General features: G+C 33.7%; 1 protein-coding gene across 11 annotated transcripts in view; it reads right to left on the bottom strand.

Moving 5' to 3' along the window:
* The window catches only part of Gulp1 (GULP PTB domain containing engulfment adaptor 1), a 268,650-nt gene that overhangs the window by 121,246 nt on the left and 125,350 nt on the right, over positions 1 to 22,054 (bottom strand). The window contains exon 1 of one of the 11 annotated variants that reach the window (XM_047544378.1): positions 447 to 578. The exons of the other annotated variants lie outside the window; for them this stretch is intronic. The gene's annotated coding sequence lies outside the window, so the exon portion shown is untranslated. Of the gene's footprint in view, positions 1 to 446; positions 579 to 22,054 lie in introns of those variants that run through there. 11 annotated transcript variants of the gene reach the window in all.

Below are 22,054 nucleotides of genomic sequence, written 5' to 3'. Positions count from 1 at the left end.
ATCTATAAGAAAATGACTGAATTACTTTGAAAAACGAATAAGCAGCTTGATTGTACAATCAGTGCTATTAGAACCTAAGACTGTATGGATTTTAAGACTAGAATAGTGAAATATGTATTTTTTAAGATACAGTTGATCGATATACATAAAGTAACAGTTATGCGATTTTTTTTATTTCAGTTTCAAACTTTCCACTTTTTATTAGGATATCTCCCTTAAAAGGTTAGTCTTATTAAATCTCTTGCCTAAATATAAGTTATATATAAATTGGTATTTTGTTGAGTAAGCAGTTTTTTTTTAATACTTACATGAAACTCTACAACTTAATGTGTGTCCAGATTTACCATTTAATCATTGTATAAGGTTTTGATTATTTAAAGCATTTTATAAGACTTAAGATAATTTTCTTTACCAGCTTTTAAGGTAGCCCTCAGAAGAAAACTCACCTTTTCTCTTATTTACAGAGCACCTCTCAATACGTAAGAGGCTGCACTAGAAGGAGACTGAGTGACAGGGAGAAGGAAAGCGAATCCTCTAAACCAGAGCCTTCAAATACTCGCACAGGCCAACCACGGGGTCCTCACTGCTGGGGACGGCGTGGACGCTGCTGCCTGCTTGCCAACACGGAGCGCTCCTTGGCCACAGTGCATACTTTCTGCTTCCGTCCCTGTAATCATGCAGGGTCTATTTTTAACTTTAGTGGGACTACAGCAATCTTAAATTTTCTAACCTTAGTTCTTTGGTCTCTCTACCAATCTTTTGTGTGTAGCTACAAAATATTTCTTCTCAGAAATCTCTTTGTGTTCCTCGCCTTCTTGAAAATGGTGAACTTTACCCTAGCTCTATGATCCTGGAAAAAAAAAAAAACTAATATTAAACACATTCTCTCACCCCTTTGTATCCCAGAAAGAGCTTACTGAAAAGAACTTTTCCTGCAGGACTAAGATGCGATTTTCAGAATACTCTTTTGTACCTATGACAAAGCCAAATGGAGTCCTACAAATTCCCATTCTTTGCTTCATGAACAATTAGCTGAACCGTTTGTATCCACTGACCAAACTGGAAAAGAAACCTGCTTGAGTTGAGCTGTCTTTCACCCAGACCTCTGAACTTTGACCTGTACTCAGTCTCATCAGCATCAACCCTTCCTTTGCTGCTTCTCCTAATAACAACTGGCTGACCACAGGTTCCAACATCCTCTGACCTCCTGTTCTTAACCACATCACCCTCAGTCATCCTTTCCCACACTCTCGCCTTTCCAGCGCCATTTACTCATATCTATAAAAGAAGAACCACTTTCTGCCTAACCTTTGAGAGACTGACTGATCTCATGGTGGACATATTTCTGCTATTGCCCCTGCCCCTCATCTGTTCTTGCAATGACCTTTTCAAATTAAAGTCTCTCTTTACCTAAGTCCAAATGCACATTTTATTTGATAGTCCATTGAACATATTTAGAAAAATTCCTGGCAACTAACCCTAACCTACTTTACTAATTTACAAATATTCCTTTCAAAATATCCACTCAAATGAAGCTAGCCCTCTTATTCTCTTGCACTAATGAGTGCTTTCACTGTACCATCTAATATTACTCCCTCAAATGAATTACAAAAGAATGGCCTAGAAAAATAAATGGATCTGCATGCTTATAATTTCGTTCTCCTCATCCCTAGTACATAGCAAATATCTATAATAAATAACTGTTGAATTACAAATCAAAGATTAGGACAAGTTTTCTAAAACAATATATATTTTATTGACATAAAAATATATAACATGGTTTACTAAATTTGCTGAAAATGAATAACATTTTTAAAAGTCATTAATTATTTTGCAGTAAGTTTCAGAATTATAAAATTCTTTAAGGTTATTCAGTAAAATGAGTTACAAAAAAAGACTACTGCCTTGTTAAAAATAATCCAGAGACTTATGAAAACTATATGATAAAGTATATGAAGACATAGCACATTTTAATTAAAAAACTATATACAGCAATGTACAATTTTTATGAAGACATACATATTTTCAGACAAAAGTTTTATTGAGGTCAATGAAATATGATGATTATCCCAATACTAAAAATGAAGGAAAATTTGACTTTAATAATGAAATAAAGCAATATTCTAAAGTTAGGCTTAACTTTTCACTGAAACAAAATCTTAAGTCTATAAGGAAACTATGATAGTATTCAACTGAAACTATCATTTACTGAAACAATTCATTTATAGTATCCTTGATAGAGGCTCTGATAAACTTATAAAGGGACCACTTAGGCATCCAGTTACCTGATTGGTCATTTTATTGATGTAATAATTTGTTTATTCATATCTTTAAAAAAAATTTCTTTCATATCTAATATACGTTCATATGCCTAAAAAACAAAGGAAGAGATATTTGCAAATGAGAAAAGAGTGAATTATTAATAAGTGAACCAAATGGAAAATAAGAGTGTGGAAATATAGTGGCTGATAATTTTTAAAATTTTAATGTTTTTGGTAGTGCTCTATAGTTAAACGGAATAGTGGGTTCTCTGTTACATGTTCATAAATGCATACAATATAACTTGGTCCATTTCAATCCCTACTACTTTCCCTCCCCTCCATCCTTCCTCCCCTGATGCCCTTCCTCTATTATACTTGTCTTCCTTCTATTTATTTATAGCTTTTAAAATTGTACAGTTCTATATAAAAGTAGAATTCATTGTCATATATTTATACATGCACACAGCACAAATTGGTCCACTGAATTCCCCCATTCTTCCCCTTTCGCTACCATTCTCCTTCCCTTTTGGTCCCCCACCTTGTAGTTTACTGATCTCCTTTTATTGTCATGAGAACCTCTCTTTTTATTGCTTCATTTCTCTCTAGCTTTCACACATGAAAGAAAACATTCAACCCTTTATTTTCTGAGTCTGGCCTATTTCACTTAGCACAATATTCCCCAGTTCCATTCATTTAGCAGCAACAGATATAATTTCACTTCTCTTAACAGTTGAGTAGAATTTCATTGTGTGTGTATATATGTGTATGTATATATATATATCACATTTTCTTTATTTTTCTTTTTGGCAGAGCTGTGGATTGAACGCAGGGCCACACGCATGCTAGGTAAGCACACTACCACTGAACTACATTCCCAGGCCCCCACATTTTTCTTATCCTTTCATCTGTTGTCAGGTACTGGGCTGGTTCTATAGGTTAGCTATTGTGAATTGTGCTGCTATAAACATTGGTATGCATGTATCACTATAACATGTTTATTTTAGTTCTTTTGAATAAATACCAAAGAGTGGGACAGCTGGGTCCTATGGTTGTTCATTCCTAGTCTTTTAAGGAATCTTCATACTGCTTTCCAAAGTAGTTGTACTAATTTGCAGTCCCATCAAGAATGTACACATATACCTACTCCCCCCATTCTCACTAGCAATCATCATTATTTATATTCTTGATGATTGCCATTCTAACTGGGGTGAAATGAAATCTCAGTATAGTTTTGATTTGCATCTCCCTGATTGCTAAGGATGTTGAAAATTTTTTCATTTACTTTTTGGCCATTTCTATTTCTTTTGAGAAATATCTATTTAGATCTTTTGCTCATTTATTGATTGGGTTATTGTTCTGTGTTAAGAGTTTTGAGCTCTTCAAATATTGTGGATAATAATCCCCCGTCAGAACAGTAACTGGCAAAGATTTCTCCCATTCTATAGGCTCTCTCTTCACACTCTTATTGTCTTTGCTTGTAAAAACTTTTAATTTTAAAACCATCCCACTTATAGATTCTTGGTTTTATTTCTTGAGCTTTTGGAGTCTTATTAAGGAAAACAATGCCTGCACATTATGTTGGACTGTTGTTCCTAGGTTTTCTTCTATCAGTTTCACTCTTTCTTGTCTATCTCTTAGGTCTTTGATCCATGTTGAGCTGACTTTTGTATGAAGTGAGATACATTCTTGCACATATGTATATCCAGTTTCCCAGCACCATCTGTTTTAAAAAGCTGTGTTTCCTCCAACATGTATGTTTGGTCCATTTTTCAAGGATCATGTGACTCTATCTATGTGGACTTGTTTCTGTGTCTTCTAGTCTATTCCATTGGTCTTCATGTCTGTTTTTATGCTAATATTATACTGTTTTTCTTACTGTAGCTCTGTAAATTTGAGATTAGGTATTGTGACGCCTCCAGCTCACTCTGGTTGCTCAGGTGAACCAAATGGAACTAAATGTTAATTAACAGTATAAACTTACATTGGCTGAAAATTTCAAAAGTAAAAATAAATGGCCTAAACCCAAGAATAGGTACCGTTTATAAATTAATTACTGAGTTCAAAGATTAAGTGGAAGAATTCTCCTACATGACTACAAAAAAAAAAAAAAAGAGTAAATAGGCATATCAAAGAAATACCAAGGATAGAAATAAAGCTATGAAAATATAAATACTGGGAATGTCATAAAAGAAAAAAATAAAACTGAAGAACAAAGAGAAAATCCTTATCTAGGTATAAAAAGAAGATTGCTAAAATAATAAAAATCAAACTAAATAAATATCATAACTGTTTTCATGCTTAAAAAACAATTGAGCAATATTTTCAAGGTACTCTGAAACAGAAAAACCTCTGCACTGTGAATGTTTTATGGAGTAAGTATAAAACAATGTAAAGGAATAATAACAACATTGGAAGACACATAATCCCTCATAATTTTGCTAATGGAAACCCCATGCCAAAAGTACTCTTGGGAATATTAAAAGAAGAAGAGAAACAAATGCTTTGCAGAAGATAGAAACTCTAAAAGTATAACCAAATTACCAATTTATTGTCATAAATTGTACCAAAGCATTTTGTCTGTAGAAGAACAAAATTAAAATTAGGACTAAAAAAGGAAAAAGGAAAACACAATAACATCCTGTTGGATCTTAAGAATAACAAAACAATAACAAAAAGATCAAGAGATAGATATATACATGAATAGAGAAATACAGAGATAAAGCAAGATTTATCTCCTGCACACATACAAATGTGCATATCCTTAATAACCCATAACTAAAAATCTAAATATTTTCTACATGATAGAACACAGAAGAAAATCCAGAGACATGAGACATATTTAATACTGACTTATTCCTGGGAAATTTAAGGAACTAATGAGTGAATTATAAACTTGAAAATATATGCTAATGATTGTGACAGTTTGACATATTTGACTCCATGGAAATGTTATAGGCCAAGCTATATGGGCAATGACTAAACAGATTTCATTTTACCCTGAAACTCCATGATATGTAGGAAATACTTCTCCCATGGTAACGGCCCATCTCCATACCCATCAGTTGCTTAGCATGACATGTTTGACAACACAAAATGGCAATTCTTGTATAATAAAAAATTGCTCTCTTTTTGATTCCTATTTTCCTAAACAATGTACCATGTCAACAGTGATGTCAACAGGGATTGTCTAGATGTTAGTAACCACTCTTTAATTTGTACCTAAGTACGGTAATTTTGACTCACTTCCCCCTTCTGCTAATGATTTTAGATTGCATCATGTTAGTTTATAAGTTTAAATCATAGCAACAGACACATGATTAATGTACTGACTTATGATATAAAAACCCCTACAACCCTATGGTCAAGGCTATTCTCCCAATAGCCATTTTTAGTGCACTGTGTGAGACAGCCAGCTGGCTGGCTAATAAAGACTCTCAAATTTGGACTTCTCAGTGGTGAATGGTCTGTTCTTAAGTTGTGCACCATAACAATGATAACAACCTTAAGAACAAAACTATAATAGACATTTTTAAATCAGACAAAATGCTTTATCAAATGGGGAGCAGGAAATGAAAAAAAATACATCAAAGCAGAATAATTAAAAAATATGAAAAGAAATAGCAAAAATTAAAGTCCACTGATTTTATAATACATCTTATTAGATTAAATACACAAATTAAATGGCAAAGAACCCCTGATTAAAAAGTAAGATTTTAAAATATATTGTTTATGACAGACAATTTTAAAACTAATTACTAACAATTTAAAGTTAAAAAATGAAAAACATATCAGGAAAACATGGAGAAAGCCCATATTCTGGGCTCTCCCTCAGTCATGCAAAGGTCTCAAGGCATCCTTTGGCATGTAGCTAGCATTCTCACTGTGACCTCACATGGCCCTCCCTCTGTATGGATGTATCTTTGTATGGATGGTATTGTCTTAATAAGGACACCAGCCATACTGGATTGGGCCCTGCCAGTATCTTAACTATACACTGCAATGATCCTATTTTCCAAATAAGGCCACATTGTTCAGTACTAGTGGTCAAGATTTAAAATTCACTTCAGTGTGAATCAGGGGAAGGGGAGCACAGTCTAACTCATAATAGTTCTTAAGATCCAACAGGATGTTTAAAATAATAATAGTGGAAAGTTTATGCCAGACACTTAAGGATTATTCAACATATGAAAATTTACTTATATTATTTAGTATGTTAAGAGGTGATTGAGAGAGATTGTAATTAACTGAAGAAACACACAAACATTTATTCAGATTCTTCAAAATTCAAAGTTTATGGAATTTAAACAAACTAGGAATGAATGGTAATCTCCCTCCCTTTATAACCCTCAGCAACAGTACACTCAGTGGAGATTTTTTTTTTTTAAAAACTCTAATCTTAAAAACTTTGTATTATGGTATGAAAGGTACTTAATCCTGATATTAAGGAAAATAAAAAAAAAATGGTTGTGACTTTGGAAAGGAACACATAAAGTAACACTAATTTTAAATGATTGATTATCCATTTTTGAAAAGTGTACAGAAAACTTATTAGAATTCATGCTGAGGCTTTAGCGAGTTTGCCAGATACAAAGTCAACTTTTAAAAGTGAACAATATTACTCTCCCCCCACAATAACTCACAGAAAAATGAAATATTATTCACTATAACAATGAAACTATAAAATATTTTGTAATTAACAAAACAAAAATTCATAAGATACCAGGCACAGTGATACATGTCTATTGTTCCAGCCATTAGGGAGGCTTTAGGGAGGCTGAAATGGGAGGATCACTTGAGACACGAGTTTAACACCAGAACACCAGAGTGGCAATATAGTGAGAACGTGCCTTTAGGGAATTGAGGAAAAAAAAAAAAAAAGGAAGAGAAGAAGGAAGAGGAGAAGGAGGAGGCAGGGAAGAAGAAGAAATTAATGAGATTTCTATGGAGAATAAAAGTTACACTTGTTTAAAGCAAATAAGATTCTGACAAGTGGAAGTAATTTTTTATTTCAATGAGATAACAACACTATAAAATATTATTCCTCAAATAATTGACATTCATTATATAAAATCCAAATTTTTAATTTAATAATGTGAAAAAGTGCCGCTCATAAAATTGAGTATTTAACTTTAGATATGTTCTAAAATTCATTCTTCCATGTGAACACCACATAAAATTTATTCCACATAAATGTTAGAGTCGGTTTATTTTTGTAATAGATGTTTAGAAATAATTAAACCACTCTTTTAAAAAGGAGGTTAAAGGGGAGTCCTAAGAGATATTAAGACATATATGCTGTAAAGTTATTACAATAAAAACAGTGTAACACTGACCTGAGAGCCAAGAAATGACTTAGAATAAATGGCTTATAAACATATCCCTGTAAAGATGGTATCTTAATACATAATTAAGGGATGCTGCAAATTTATGAGGAAAGGATAGACTGTTAGTATTCAAAACTTAGCTTGTTATATGGGGAAACAATAGAATACTCACTACTAACACTACCCAAGGTAGGTCTCCAAATGCCTTAAAACCTTAATGAGTAATAAAGAGAAAACTAAAAATTGAATAGAGAAAAATGTGGAAGAATATAATTTTGATCTGGAGCAAGAAAATAATTTTTAAAAATAATATGCAAAATTAAAAAATATAAACTGGTGTACATTAAAATTAAATATTCAACTTCAAAAAAAGATCACCATGGAAATGTTAATAAACCAATGACATATTTAAGCAAAGATATTTGTTTGCTTTAAATAGGACATAGAAATAGGATCTAAAATATACAAGTCTCCTATGAATCAATAAGATTAAATCAGTAAGCCCCAAAGTAAAATGAAGAAAGGATAAAAAACTGTTAATATTTAGAATAGACCACCCTAAAGTCTTTAAAGAATATGAACAAATCTTCAAACATACTGGTAATCAACAAAATACAAATTTAAAGTACATTTGTTTATTCTTATTTAGCTGGCAATGCTAGAAAACTGTATTCTGCCCACTATTGGTGATGCTGCAAGATTTTAACAATGATTCTCACGTAAAGGGAATCATCATTTAAACCTTGAATCATCAGAATCATGTGGGAGATACTGTAAAAAGTTTACTGCCAAGAATTCATCCAATTCATTTAAATCAGAATGTGTGCTTCTACTTTTCATCTTAAAAAGCAAAACACACACAAACCAAAAACCTTCAGGCAAATCTAAAGTGCAACCAGACTTAAAGATAACTGGGACACAGTTTCTTTCAGGCACAGTTAGTGACAATTTCTAACTAGTGTGACTTATTAAAAGAACAACCCACAGAGTTTAAACAGATTCAATGTTCATATACTGTGTAACTCAAAAATGCCATTATTGGATATACATCCTAAAGGAACTATCATAGGTCCACAAGAGACTTGCATGAGGAACCTTACAGTACTATATGTGTTGGTGAGGATTTGCAGGCAATCTGGATATTCATCACCAAGAGAGGACATTGTGGAGTACTACGCAGGCTAATCAGTTTAAGATAATGATTGGATGTGCACATAAAAACGTAAATGAATCTTGGAAAAAACACTGACTTTAGTAAATAAGGTCAACCTAATAAACCCAAAATTATTTAGGTCAACCTAATAAACCCCAAATCAAGTAATACTTGCATACAAAACAATACCAATTTTAGAAGTATGAATACAAACTGAACAAGACACATCAAATAACTGGCACTGGTGAAGATGGGAAAAGAGGAAAACAGCACAATAGAATAAAACAAAGGAGAAAAAGGGATTTCGAATAGACCTAATCAATAATGCTCATGTTCAATGACTTAAAAATGTTTTTCCAATACTTTACACATGCAGTTAATATATACATCTTGGCACAAATCTGACACTTTCCTACAATTTTTCTTTCCTTAGTCAACCAGGGTACGTGCGAGTCTTATTGTGCATTTATGAGGTGGTGTCAGAGCCCCACCCTTTGAGGACAGGAAAAAGCAGAGGCTCATTTGAGGCTGAGGAACCACAGTTTCCATATGACTGACACACACAGACCGGAACCCCCGCAGCATTCTTTCGGAGTTCTTTGATACCCCACCATGGGTATTCAAACATTTCTACCCTTGTCAAGTCAGACCATAGAACAGCTTGCTTCCTACATTATAGCGATCATTCATGTCTCCCTTTTCATGTTACTGCATCTTTTTTTTTCAATCTCCACTAATGAATGGGGCAATGGTGATTGCACACTTGAAAAGTGATTTCCAAACACTTGGTCACTACCTGTTCTTTTCACTTCATCTCTTATCTCCAGGAAACAGGAACAGCTTCCTCCACTTTCCTATGTCTTTGTTCTAGTATAATCCTAGTTCTTTACAATTTCTAAGTATTATTATCATCATCCTTATTACAGCTCTTAAAAGTTATTTGAATTACAGATTTCTTTTTTAATTTTTCCCAGAAACTTTTCTGAAATTTTGATTGATTTTTTTCACTGTGTCATGTCCTCAGACTCTGCAGTCCCGTTTTATTTATATTTCAAAGGGAGAGCTCATTAATCCAAATTGGTGGATGGATATCAAGGGTATAGAAAGAGAAGCCAAGGACAATTGTTAGATTTTCCTTTTTGTTGTTGTTGTTATTTTCTTTTAATGAAGTGAATTATAGTATTATTACTAAGAATAGGATGCTTGGGGAATGACAATTTGAAAGGTAGAATTCCTAAGACTTCTGTTTTGGATATGAGAGTTCTGAGACACTGAATGGACTTCTTATAAGGGTTGCTGAGTGAGTAGTGTGATCTAAGAGTTAAATGTGTGTGTGTGTGTGTGTGTGTGTGTGTGTGTAGATAGTGTAAAAATGAAGATAATTCGCAAAATAACCAGTTTATAGATGATGGGATCACTTAAGTAACAGGAGTGAATATGTAAATAATAATTGAGCCTAGCTGTATTGATTCACTAGGCAGACTAAAAAGAGAATGGATAAGAAAGAGTCCTAAATTCTGATGAAAACTGAGAACTATTCTGCTCTGATATCCAAATGAAGAACTATTTCTCAAGAGAAAAAATGATTAAGAGTTCTACAAAGAGGAATCCTAATGAGTAGCTATTCATTTCACACATGGAGGCTACTAGTGATTTTGCATTACTGCAGTGGACAGGGGCAAAGAAAACCCAACTGGTGTTGGTTCGTGAAAGAATAAATGTGAGGAAGTGAAGGCATGAAGTAGAAGAACTTTTTAAGAATTTTTCTATAAATGGAAGCAAAGAAATAAAACAGGGACCTGAGGGTGACCTGGACTCAAGGAATAAACATTTTATTAGCAAGTGCTGCATATGGAGTCACTGATGGAAAAAAATATGTGAACCAGAGAAAATTGGTGATACAGAAGAGAGGATAAAAGCAGGAACAAATTCTTTCAATAGGCATGAGGGGATATGGTCAAATCCACAAGTGAAGGGTCTCTCCTTAGATAAACAGAGGGGCAAATAGCTCATCATAGGGGGAAGGAGGACTCACTTCAACACACAAAAACAGTTAACAGTTAATTATATTTGGTGATGGCAAAAATGTGGAGTTTCTTTCCTAATTGCATGCATTTTCTAAGTTAAATAAGAAGCCTGTCATTAGTTATGAATGAGAATGATGAAGAGGCATAAGGATTAAGAAAAGAAAAGGAGTGGTGGAGAGTGGGCAGAAAACAATGATCTCATGTGGTAGGCTGAATTAGACAAGGAAAGCAATGTCTAAGCAATGAGAGCTGTAATGCAAATGTAAAATATGCCTTGTAAGCATGCTGATGTGTGTTTGTGTGCATGTGTGTGCGTGTTTATTCTGGGCAGTATCTGCTTAAGTGTAGAAGAGTAAACAGTCAACGGGGGCTGGGGTTTTTTCAGGCAAGTTTGTCAGAGAAAAGGGGCAAAGCTTTATTGGTAAGTTCTATTCCATACCGGAAGCAAAATTTACTTTTGAAATTGGTCTTGTTTTAGAAACTAAATGTAAAAATTATGTTACATTTAATTTAAAAATGTAACAATTCCCTCTTATCATACTTCTTTACTATAATCAGTGTAAGTATTCACTTATAATTTACTCTTTTAAGAAGATTTTGAAATTACCACAGTGTAAAAACTTGTTCATAAATTAATGATCAAAAAGGAAGATTTACATATATATATATACATACATACATATATATATATATATATATACACATACTCATGTTTTGATTGTCACATGAACATATTTAGATATCTTAAGATTTTCTTGAAGATTCTCATAGGAAAGGTTGAGTAAGAAAGATAACATTTTATGTCCCTGTGCTTAATGTGGAGCTCAGTACAAATGAATATCAGTGACAAAACATACTGATTCTCTTTATACATTAGCATCATGAGTTTTAAGTTTTCAACTTCCCTATCCTTTTCATCAGTAAGTTCTCTTGCCAACTTTGAATTAAATCCCTTTGACCCTGATTTACCAGATGGAGTGAGCAAGTGTGGTCTAGGGAGCCAAGAACACAGGGTCATCTGCAGCTAGAGAGAGAAGAGAGAAAGGCCAAGGGCTCCTGAGTCATATGCACCTACTATAGCCCAGAATACCTATTCCTAGTGAAACCTTGCAACCCTGGCTTATCTCTTCATAACTCTGGCCTCTACTCAACTTAATGGAGTGATTTCCACCACCCACCCTTGGACTGTACACCAAAAACAGACTAAGGACAATGTTTTCCTTTGAGCAAGTTATCAGAGAAGGCAAAAAAAGATAATAATACAAAACACTTATAGGCCCCTAGTCTTTGTATCTTGGAATATATCGGTAATTATCATTATTTGCTCATTAAAAAGCAAAAGGAACACAGTCTCCCAGTCCTGAGATTTGCATTGAATATTGAGTCTCTTGCTTAATTCTGACTTTGCTTTTAAAGCATTAAGATATAGATGAATGGATGAAGAAATTGCTATGGTATATACACACAATGCAATATTATTCAGTCATAAAGAAGAATAAAATTATGGCATTTGCAGGTAAATGGATGGGACTGGAGAATCATGCTAAGTGAAATAAGCCAATCCCAAAAAACCAAAGGCCAAATGTTTTCCCTGAGAAGTGGATGATGATACATAATGGGGGTGGGAGGTGAGGGGGTAAGGGGAGAATGGAGGAAAGTTGGATTATGTAGAGGGAAATGAGAGGGGGAGGGGCAGTGGTATGAAAGATGGTGGAATGAGACAGACATCATTACCCTATGTACATGTATGATTACACGAATGGTGTGAATCTACATTGTGTACCACCATAGAAACGAAAAGTTGTACCCCATTTAAATGAATCAAAATGCAGTCTGTAAAAAAAAGAAAATATTTTTAAAGATATAGGATGGGTACTGAGTCACTCTACTAACTTATGTGGATGCCAAAACCTATATAAAGAAGCAAATATAAGGAGTTACTAAAAAGTCATTCATATAAACATTTCCATGAAAGCCTAAAGGTGGCAAATAGATGTGAATAATATATACTTTAGATTAAACTAATTTCATAGAACAATAATAAGGATAATATTTATCAGCATTTACAGTTCTAAACACATCAAACCTTCCTGAACATTCCCCATTTCATTAGTGTTTTGCATATGTGTACTCAAAAAAACAGTTAAAAGAGTTGTTGTCAATAAGCATGTTGTGAATTGGTTAATCTTAACACATAAACATATTTGTTGTAAATAAATGGAAGAATAGTGAATAATGTAGTTTAAATGGTAGCATATACTCATTTACTGAATAATTCTCTGAAAGGTTAAGGTAAAACTTACGTGCTTAGCAAAAGTCAGAAACAAAGATGGAGAATGTTACTGAGACTTAATGGTTTTCAGCTGTGAGACAGACGGTGCCTGAATGGCAAGTCTTACTGAATAGCAGAGTCTAGGCCCCTGAATCAGGAAGCAATCCTCCTCTGCGCTCCTTGGAGTCCCATTTTGGGCTACAGAACAGCAACTTTTTCTGAAAGTTTATTAAGTCCAAGTTTACCTACTAAACAGAAAACATTTTTGGCTTAGAAAATAAATTCATGTCATAATATTCTTGTATTTCTTTTATATTCAGTAAAGCATTCTAAACGAAAGAGAGTTGAGGAAAGCATTAATAATTCATCTTGGCCCCCTGATTTTAGCACTGATTTTAGCACTTGAGAAAAAGTATAAAAGTGTACATATATATATATATGCATACAAATAACATAGATGTCTACAGTGATTATAAAAACACTACTTTTAATAGCAAAGGGTCACTTCAAAATGTGTGCATTGCAACTAGTTTCCTATCTCAAGTTATTTCATGTCACTATTATTCTCTAGTTGAATAGTCTTCATAAAGTTTAAAATAATCAAATAAAATTTGACTATATTTCACCTACAAGGTTTACATATTCACCGTAAACCAAAAAGCAGTTACATACTTAAATATTAAGATAAAAATAGTAATTAAATGTCAAATGTGAGTCTAAAAGTCCATACTTTCTCTTTAGAAAAACAAATTTCTTTCATCGTGTTCTGTAAATGCTAAATCATATGAATAGAACTTGGAGTGCAATGCAAGATCACTAAGGTGGTGGTGATGACAATGTAATACATATTTTTGCCAGTTTCTTCGTATGATGAACATTACTAACATTAGCCTATATAATTATTAATTTCTATGTATAAATATGCAAACTATAGGTATGCAAAATTGATTAGATTTAGAGGAAAGGAGTTAGCAGAAGTCTCAATGTCCATTATCAGAAAAGGAGAAGGAAAGAAGGAGGAAGAAAAATAGAGACAAGCAGAATAATTTTCTGAATATCTGAATGAATAAAAACATGAATGAACTCTGTAAAGGCCTCTTGAACTACTGCTAAACTGTGCCTCCTTTAAAGTTCAAGCAAAACCAATTTCTCACTGAATTTGCCAATAATGTAGTAATAATTCATTTTGCCCAAAATCTCCTACAATCTTTCCAATGCATTATTTCCAGGCATGATTCCAAGACTCTGAATCTTAGAGTAGCAATGGGAATTGGTTTGCTATACTTTGCACTTGCAGAAATGTAGTCTCATTTGGAAAATCTATAGGAGAAATACCCGTTTTAATTTTCTAGCTTTATCACTGCGCTGCATAGTCTATGCTGCACTTACCAACCCATGGAAGCAATGATATCTTATAGCACTCATGCCCTCTGCATTCTAATATTGTTATGTGTTGAGTTTCATAAGGCTGTTACTAGAATATATTTGCTACCTAATTAGTATTCCTACACTATTTCCCTAGTGAGCAAAATAAATAGATGTCTTGGGTAGGTCGGCCAGAGCTACAAATCATAGAAAACCAATAGGATGGGGGGAATAATACAAATAAAAGCTGTGGAAGAAGGAAGAAGGAAAAAAAGTAAGACACAATGAATTAAAACACATTTTCTATTCCTAAGGTTGTTAATAATATTACTTGAAAATATAAATGGAAGTATAGGACTAACACATTTTTGCAAGATGAATATTTCAATTTTTGGGCAAGGCTGGAGAAAATGAAGTGGGAAGAGATAAATACTGTTGAAAATAATGTATTCAGGTTTAACACACCTCTAATGTGTTCCTATTCTCTGCCAGGCTCTGAACATCCAGTTGTTTTCATCTGTGTTCTCATTTAATATAGTTACTCTCTGAAGCAGATAATATGATTTTTATTTTATAGATGAGGATACAGAAGTTCACGTAGGTTACCAATATCCCCAAATTTGTACCACCAGAGAAAGACAGCAAATATGATTTAAGTCTTCTATGAGAAAGTGCTAGAGAATTTTTCTTCTAAATTACAAATACCATATAAATGTAACTTTTACAATATGTTTTCAAAAGAAAGATAATTTTTAAGTAAAATATTTGTTTTTGTTTTTTGGTGATGTGGATAAAAAACTTCTTTGGGTAATGCAGTAGAACTAAAGTTGGAATTGCCAAGGAAGAAAAGATATGGGCCCCGATTGATTGGAATAGTATAGAACAAAGAATAACAGAAACATTTTTGTAAAATAGATAATTTATAATTAACAATGCTACTTTTACACATGGTGTCCTTTATCTACTTAAACTCTATAGCACATATTTTCTGTGATGCTTCTAATCTAGTTTTTTCACCACAATAACTGACCAAATATTCCAGAAATTCTGCCCTCAGAATTCAAAAAATATTCCATGAGTTTACATTCTGTCGGGAGTTGGCACACAATGTGTTCTGATATTTCAAATTCTGCCTTCAACTGAGGTATATGATTTTTGTTTTGACCAGCAGATCTCTACATAACTACTAAAGCAGCAGTAAATACTATAATAAATTAAATCTTCTAAAATATTGCTCTTTAGAATAGCAATAACCATAGCAGCTCTTATTCCCAAATCCATGAACCATCTAGGAAAAAAAACTAACATGTCATTAAGTAAAACCACACTTCATTCATAAAAGTTAAAAGATAGACTTTCTTTATATAGAGATGAAATTTAACATTTTCAAGTCTTGCTTGATAAACAGGAAGGGGGATGAGAGAATCCTAGTGGAAATGACTCTAGAACTGAAACAATTTATATCAGACGAGTCATTTGTGGTAAAGGGCTGACAAGCAACCTAAACCTAGTCATAATAACAGAATCCAAACAAAATTCCAGTTAGCCACACTGAACTCAGTCTAGGAGACTCAAGCAGTCTCTGCAGTTTTATGCTACCATTTCAACAGTAGTTGATTTCAGTTTCTCTTACGAAGTATTCTTTGAGGATGTAAGTAACAAAAGTAGCTCTTATAATAGAGCCTCACTATCTTATATAACAAGAAATTAGAAAGCAAATGGTTCCCCAATTAGCAACTACATCAGCACAAACTATTAGCAAAGACACTATTGTTTTTGATTCTGCTCTCCCAGGCTCAGTATGATGACTTCTGTACTGCTGCAAGTTGGAAAGCAGGCTGTCCCTGTTCACTTAGATAACCTACTGATGCAGGCAGAAGAATATTTCACTTTATCACAGAAAAAAAAAAAAAAGAATATTCTAGAAGCTTCCAAATTATGAGTTTCATCACCAGATGTCATTTCCAACAACAGGAAAGTGGATATTGGTCCTTTCAGTCTCCAGTGGATGGTGAACTCATTGACAAGGAAGGGTAGGGGAGTAGCTAAAGACTGGGCAGCTACCACATGTGAATCTGAGATCAGAAATGAGTTTACAGACCCTAGGTATTATTCCTTCCAATAGAGGTTGAACTATCTTAAAATTACCTGTTTATTTTTGCTTTACTGTCCTTCCCTGAGCATCTTTAAAATCTAACAGGAGGATAGAAAACTTGTTACAATTCCTGGGATTAATAATGATTTAAAATGGGAAAAAATAGAAAAATAAAACATGAATGAGATGAACATATCTTTTTCATTGCTAAAAATTCTGTTCTAAATATCCTGAAATTGGGGACATTTAAAAACTATTTAGGGGCACTAATGTGGGCTCATCCAGATCATGACAGACCTAGATAGGATTCTACTGGGAGTGGTAGGAAGTTTAAAGAGATTAAAAAGTATGTCAAGGACTCAAATATACTTTTCCATTACAATTTACTTTATGGAAAAACTTATTTTTATCAGAGCTAATGATTTGCTAGAGAACCCAGTATATAATCATTCTTGTTTTGGAGCAGATATATTCCATAAGTGAACATCTTAAAATGCCTCTCATTTACTATCTCTGAATTATCTCCAAATGAAATCCTGCTTTACACCTGTTATCAGACTGGTCTTCTTTCAATGTCTTACTTTTTGCTTTAATTAAACAATTCTTCATTGTTGTTAATGTTCGCTTGTTTGTTTTTGTTTTTATAGTTTAATTTTCAGGCATCGAGAGACTCGGGTACACTGTAAGACAGGCTAAGGAAACATCAAGAAACATCAAGATCCTGGATCCATAAACCAGGAACATGAAGAGAGTTAAGCTGCATCATGAACTGGGATCCTTTTCTTCTATGGCAATCAGAAAGTTATTTTTATTACAAATATGACAAATTAATGAGTGTCAACATATAAAACAAAAAAGTGACGATCAGTTAAATTCTACATTAAAATTCCTTCATATTATTACAATTCTTTCCTTCAAAATCACTCTTTAAAAATTTGTAAGATCATATCAGTGTTAGGTAAGACAGTAATGAATATTTTTAGCAGAACCTGTGTATATCCTAACTGGAATGCATACTGCAGAATTTCAATAAAAGATTATTACCTGCTTATGATCTACCGAGCGCTGAGCTTAGCATTCTCCAGCACGTTGGTTCCGTTGTGTGCTAGCCATTGGAATACCGATGGCGTATGCACAAATTACTATGATATGATGAGATCATGGACAGCTGCCATGTGGCAGTGAAGAAAATGGGTGATCCAGAAGTTCAGGTAAGGCAGAAATCACTCCTACCTAGCTTGTGGAGTGACTACCCTTTTTCATTTAAATTTATGGTAGAAAAACTACTTTGATAGATATTGATATTGGATAGTGATCAAGAAAAATAGGTTTTGCCAATATTAACATGGCAGGAAAGAACAGTACAACTGTTTATTTCTTTTTCTTAATTATTTTAAATTGACAGACAAAATTGTATATATGTATCATGTTTGGAAGTATGCACACATTGTAGAATGATTAAATCTAGCTAATTAGCATACGCATACCTCATACAGTTGTCACTTTTGTGGTGAGAATACTTTACAACCACTTGGCAATTTTCAAGAATACAATATATTTTGAACTATTGTGCCCACTATTGTTCAGATCTCCTGAAGTCATTCCTCCTATGTAACTGAAATTTATATCATTGGAGAACAGAATGGTTTGAACAGGAAGGTTTATGAGGTAGGAGGATCAGTTATAGGCCTATTGCACCGGTCTGGGCTGGAGACAAGGCCTAGAAGTAGAACTAGAATGAGAAGAACCTGGCCACCAGCACTAGAAAAGGAAATGCAGTGCTGTGAGGGGTTTTACAACATTTTCTAGAAGTACATTTTTGGAACAGAAAAACAAAATAACAGCAACAACATATAGAACTAACTTTCCCTTTCTGAAGGAAAGCAAATTTTAGAATTATTACTGATTGATATATTCTAAATTCTATTCTCAACCATAACTAGAAGTAGAAATTAATGTATTTCTTAGTTTAAGTTATTTTATAACATCTTTTAGCAAAAGGTACTTCCTAAATAATTGTATATAGATTTGTAATCTAAACTTCTAATAACATAAACTGATAAAATATTATCCTAAGGGGGAAAAGAATCTGTTTTTACGTATTATTTCTCTTACCCCTTAAACTCAAGAGTCATAATCACTCAGCTCATTTTCTTTTGGAGAGCTGGTAGCCACCATTGTATGTCCAGTTAACTACCATGACATAGAGAGTTCCCATTTTAGGTCCACAGTGTGACATGTGGCTTCACAGCAGACTTTGAACATTCAGAGGACTCCCAAAATCAGGAGATAAAAAAAACATGTAAATCAGGCCAGTTACAACACAGTGGGGCAGCAGGGTTTATGAGGAAGCACTTTCCAAAGTCAAGGCAATTGGCTAACCACACTGCTAGCAAGGAAGTGTGGCCTAGGTGAGGGAGGCACCCTGCTTTAGCTAACTCCACTGCATCTCTCTTGTTTCTTGCTAATTATTTCTCTGGTGCAAATTCCCTCTGAGACCCCTATACAAATCCAGCACAAGTTAAAACATAAATGGCTTAATAATGAAAACACTGAACAATTAAGAGATTTTTGTTGTTGCTGTTGTTTTCTTTATAGGGCACACAGACTTCCAGTCCCCTAAGTCTGTTGACCCATCTTTAAATGACAGGGCCATGAGAAAGTGGAAGGAGGGACGGATTCTAATGTTTGAAATAAAATTTGGAGCTTAAACAAAAGTCAGGAGTTTTATAGTGCCATTATCCAATCAGCAAAGCACACAAGCTGAGTTGTACTCTTAAGTTGCAGGAATCGAAAGAAGAGTCAACAGCTGTAGGTTTTAGTATAAGCCAAACACCATTTTACATACTTCATGAATGTTATCTCAAACAAATGCCACTAAAATTATTTTGGGTAGGTCCTCTTATCATACAATTTTATAGACAAGGAAATAGAGAGGTTGAGAAATTTGTCTACAGCCATGTAAACAGTAAGTTAGAGATTCAGACCCAGGTTCTCTGGTCTTTCCTGTTTTACTAAAAGTATCTCAGCATTTACTGAAGAATCAAAATTGAAATAACACCAACAATTAAAACAAAATAGGAAACAACAACAACAAAAAAAAAAGTCTCCAGGTAATTTATGTACTTTCTCTGGAAAAAAAAAAAAAAAAAGAGAAGTTTTTTAAAAAGTGTTTTTGTATCATCTTTATAAACATATGAAGAGCTTTTTGGTTATTCATCATCAAAACTTTTATTATTTCCCTTGTTCTTCATTTTGCAAAAACACCCCTCAAATGACCTAACTACATTTGCCTGGTGTGATTAAAAGCCATGAGCAAAGATCAAAATAACAATGAAAAGAAACAATACTTCTTTATGGACAAAATAATTGTGTTTGTGTAATAGGTCTCTATATTTTATTCAAAAACACCAAATGGAAGAAAATTAATTTTGACCTTTACATATAAATTTAAATGCCATAAACCATTGTTTTAATTCCAAATGTGTCTATTATTTTACTTTTCACACAAACACTTTAACCTCTGTAATTAATGTTAGAAGAAAAATTCTACTGGCATTTAAAAAATAAAGAACATTCCCACTAGTTGACATTTGGTATTTTTCACTGTTTTTATAAAAGGCTATTTTTTATGTTTTTGGAAAACAATGGCCGTAAACTGTCAACACATCATTGCAAAGTCTAATTCAAAATGTCTGCTTTCTCAAGAAATAGAAGCCATTTTATATCTGTAGCATTATCAAACCCACAAAGCTGTATTGGTCAGAGCTCTTGCAGATTCAAATAAAAAAAAAATCTACTCTGCCTCAGGTAGGAAAGAGAGGGGCTTTATTGGTTCATTTAACCAAACCAAAGCATGTGGCAAGCTCAGTGGTAGATGGCCCTGGGTCCTGGGCCTGTGTTCAGGATGGACTGGACAGCATCAGGCCTCCCTACTCTCCACCTTAGGGCTTAGTCTTAGTTTTATGAAGATAAGAAAGTTGTTGGTTCCTTTCAGACATTTTTCAAGAATCCCAGTTCAAGCCTGACTGTAAAAATCCTATGCAGAAGTTCCGAGACCCAGGTAACAGGGCCCAAGTCTGAGCGGCAGTTCTGTCACCAGAAATCCTGGACTGTAGAATAGTGGCAAATATACTCCTTGGATTTGGAGGAAGGCAAAGCTTTAAATCCCAGCTCAGAATTTAGAGGGAGATTTAGATTAAATATCAATGGTCCTCTACTTCAGCTTCCTAAAATGTAAAGGTCATGATAGCCACTTATGTTTCAATTATGATTCAATAAAAGAGCATGTTCAAGGACATGCACAGAACTTGATACAAAGCTACCACTTATTATATCTGCTGGGACAATAGAAAATAAGAGGAAATGTGGTTTCCTCTAAACGGATGGACTCTGGGTGGGTCAAGCACACAGGCAAGTATTTTGTAAACACTGAAGCACAAATAGATATCAGTTACATAAAGTTCATCTCCAAACTTTGACTTGTCAAGTTTCTTTACCACATATTGGGCCAGTATTCTCTATTTGGTCCACTAGTGCTCAGGATGCTATTCCAAAGCCTTTGCCTTCTCAGTAGGCAAACCATAACAGGACAGAGGCCACCCCTTACATGGCCTTTTCCTGACATCTCCCCCTACAGTTCCTTGAGTCACACAGAGCACAGAATAAAGCCCTCTCCCCCCCCCCCAAAAAAAGAGTAAGAAATGTAATTCAGTGGTGAGAGTGTTACCATGTGCAAGGCCCTGAATTCAATCCCCAGTATTAAAATAAATAAATAAATAAATAAATAAATAAAATAAGAATAAAGGCCCAACATACATCTGAGAACTAGTTAATAAGATTTATTCCATCATCTAATCATTGACAGAAATGAAAATTCCCAATGATGATATAAGTAGAATTTCATCTTATTATACTATCAAAAATAATAAATACATTAATATTTTGAATAACAAAGCACATGACTATTTATGGGTCTATTTTCAAGTTGACAACAAACTACTAGGTCTGGAGGTTTTAAACAGGTTTTTCTTCTTGTAGACATGATACAAAGTGGTTAGTGAACACTACCGTTAATAAAAATTTGTAACTATAAAAAATAATATGTGGTAAATTGAAGACAGTAGTTCAGTTCAAAATTGAAATGCTATAACAAGGAAATTAAATTCTTATGTGAATGTGATCCTTCCCAAAATACATTGATTTGTCCCTGAGGATTGAAGTACCACACACAATTAATTTTTAAGATAGCTTACCACTTTATACGCCTGGGTTTTATCTTAATTTTGAAACACTACTACATTTAGTTTTGGCATCTGAAGCCTGAAAGAAACGTCAGCTATTATCCACTCCACTCTCAACCTAATGCAAAATAACTTCTACAGCTTCCTACCCACAGATTTATGTTCATGTAATACAAACCATGAATTGGGTTTTTGTCTTAACTGTTCTGGCTGCCAGGAATATTAGAAACATATTTGTGGCCCAATTTTAGTCAAGCAGTATGTTTTCAAGATATATATTTCATGAACTAGTTTACCTTTAAAAAAAAAAAAAG

This window comes from Sciurus carolinensis, chromosome 3 (genome assembly GCF_902686445.1).
Source record: "Sciurus carolinensis chromosome 3, mSciCar1.2, whole genome shotgun sequence".
Taxonomy (NCBI): domain Eukaryota; kingdom Metazoa; phylum Chordata; class Mammalia; order Rodentia; family Sciuridae; genus Sciurus; species Sciurus carolinensis.
The sequence above is the reverse complement of the archived record's forward strand: the minus strand, read 5'-3'. Positions and strand labels throughout refer to the sequence as shown.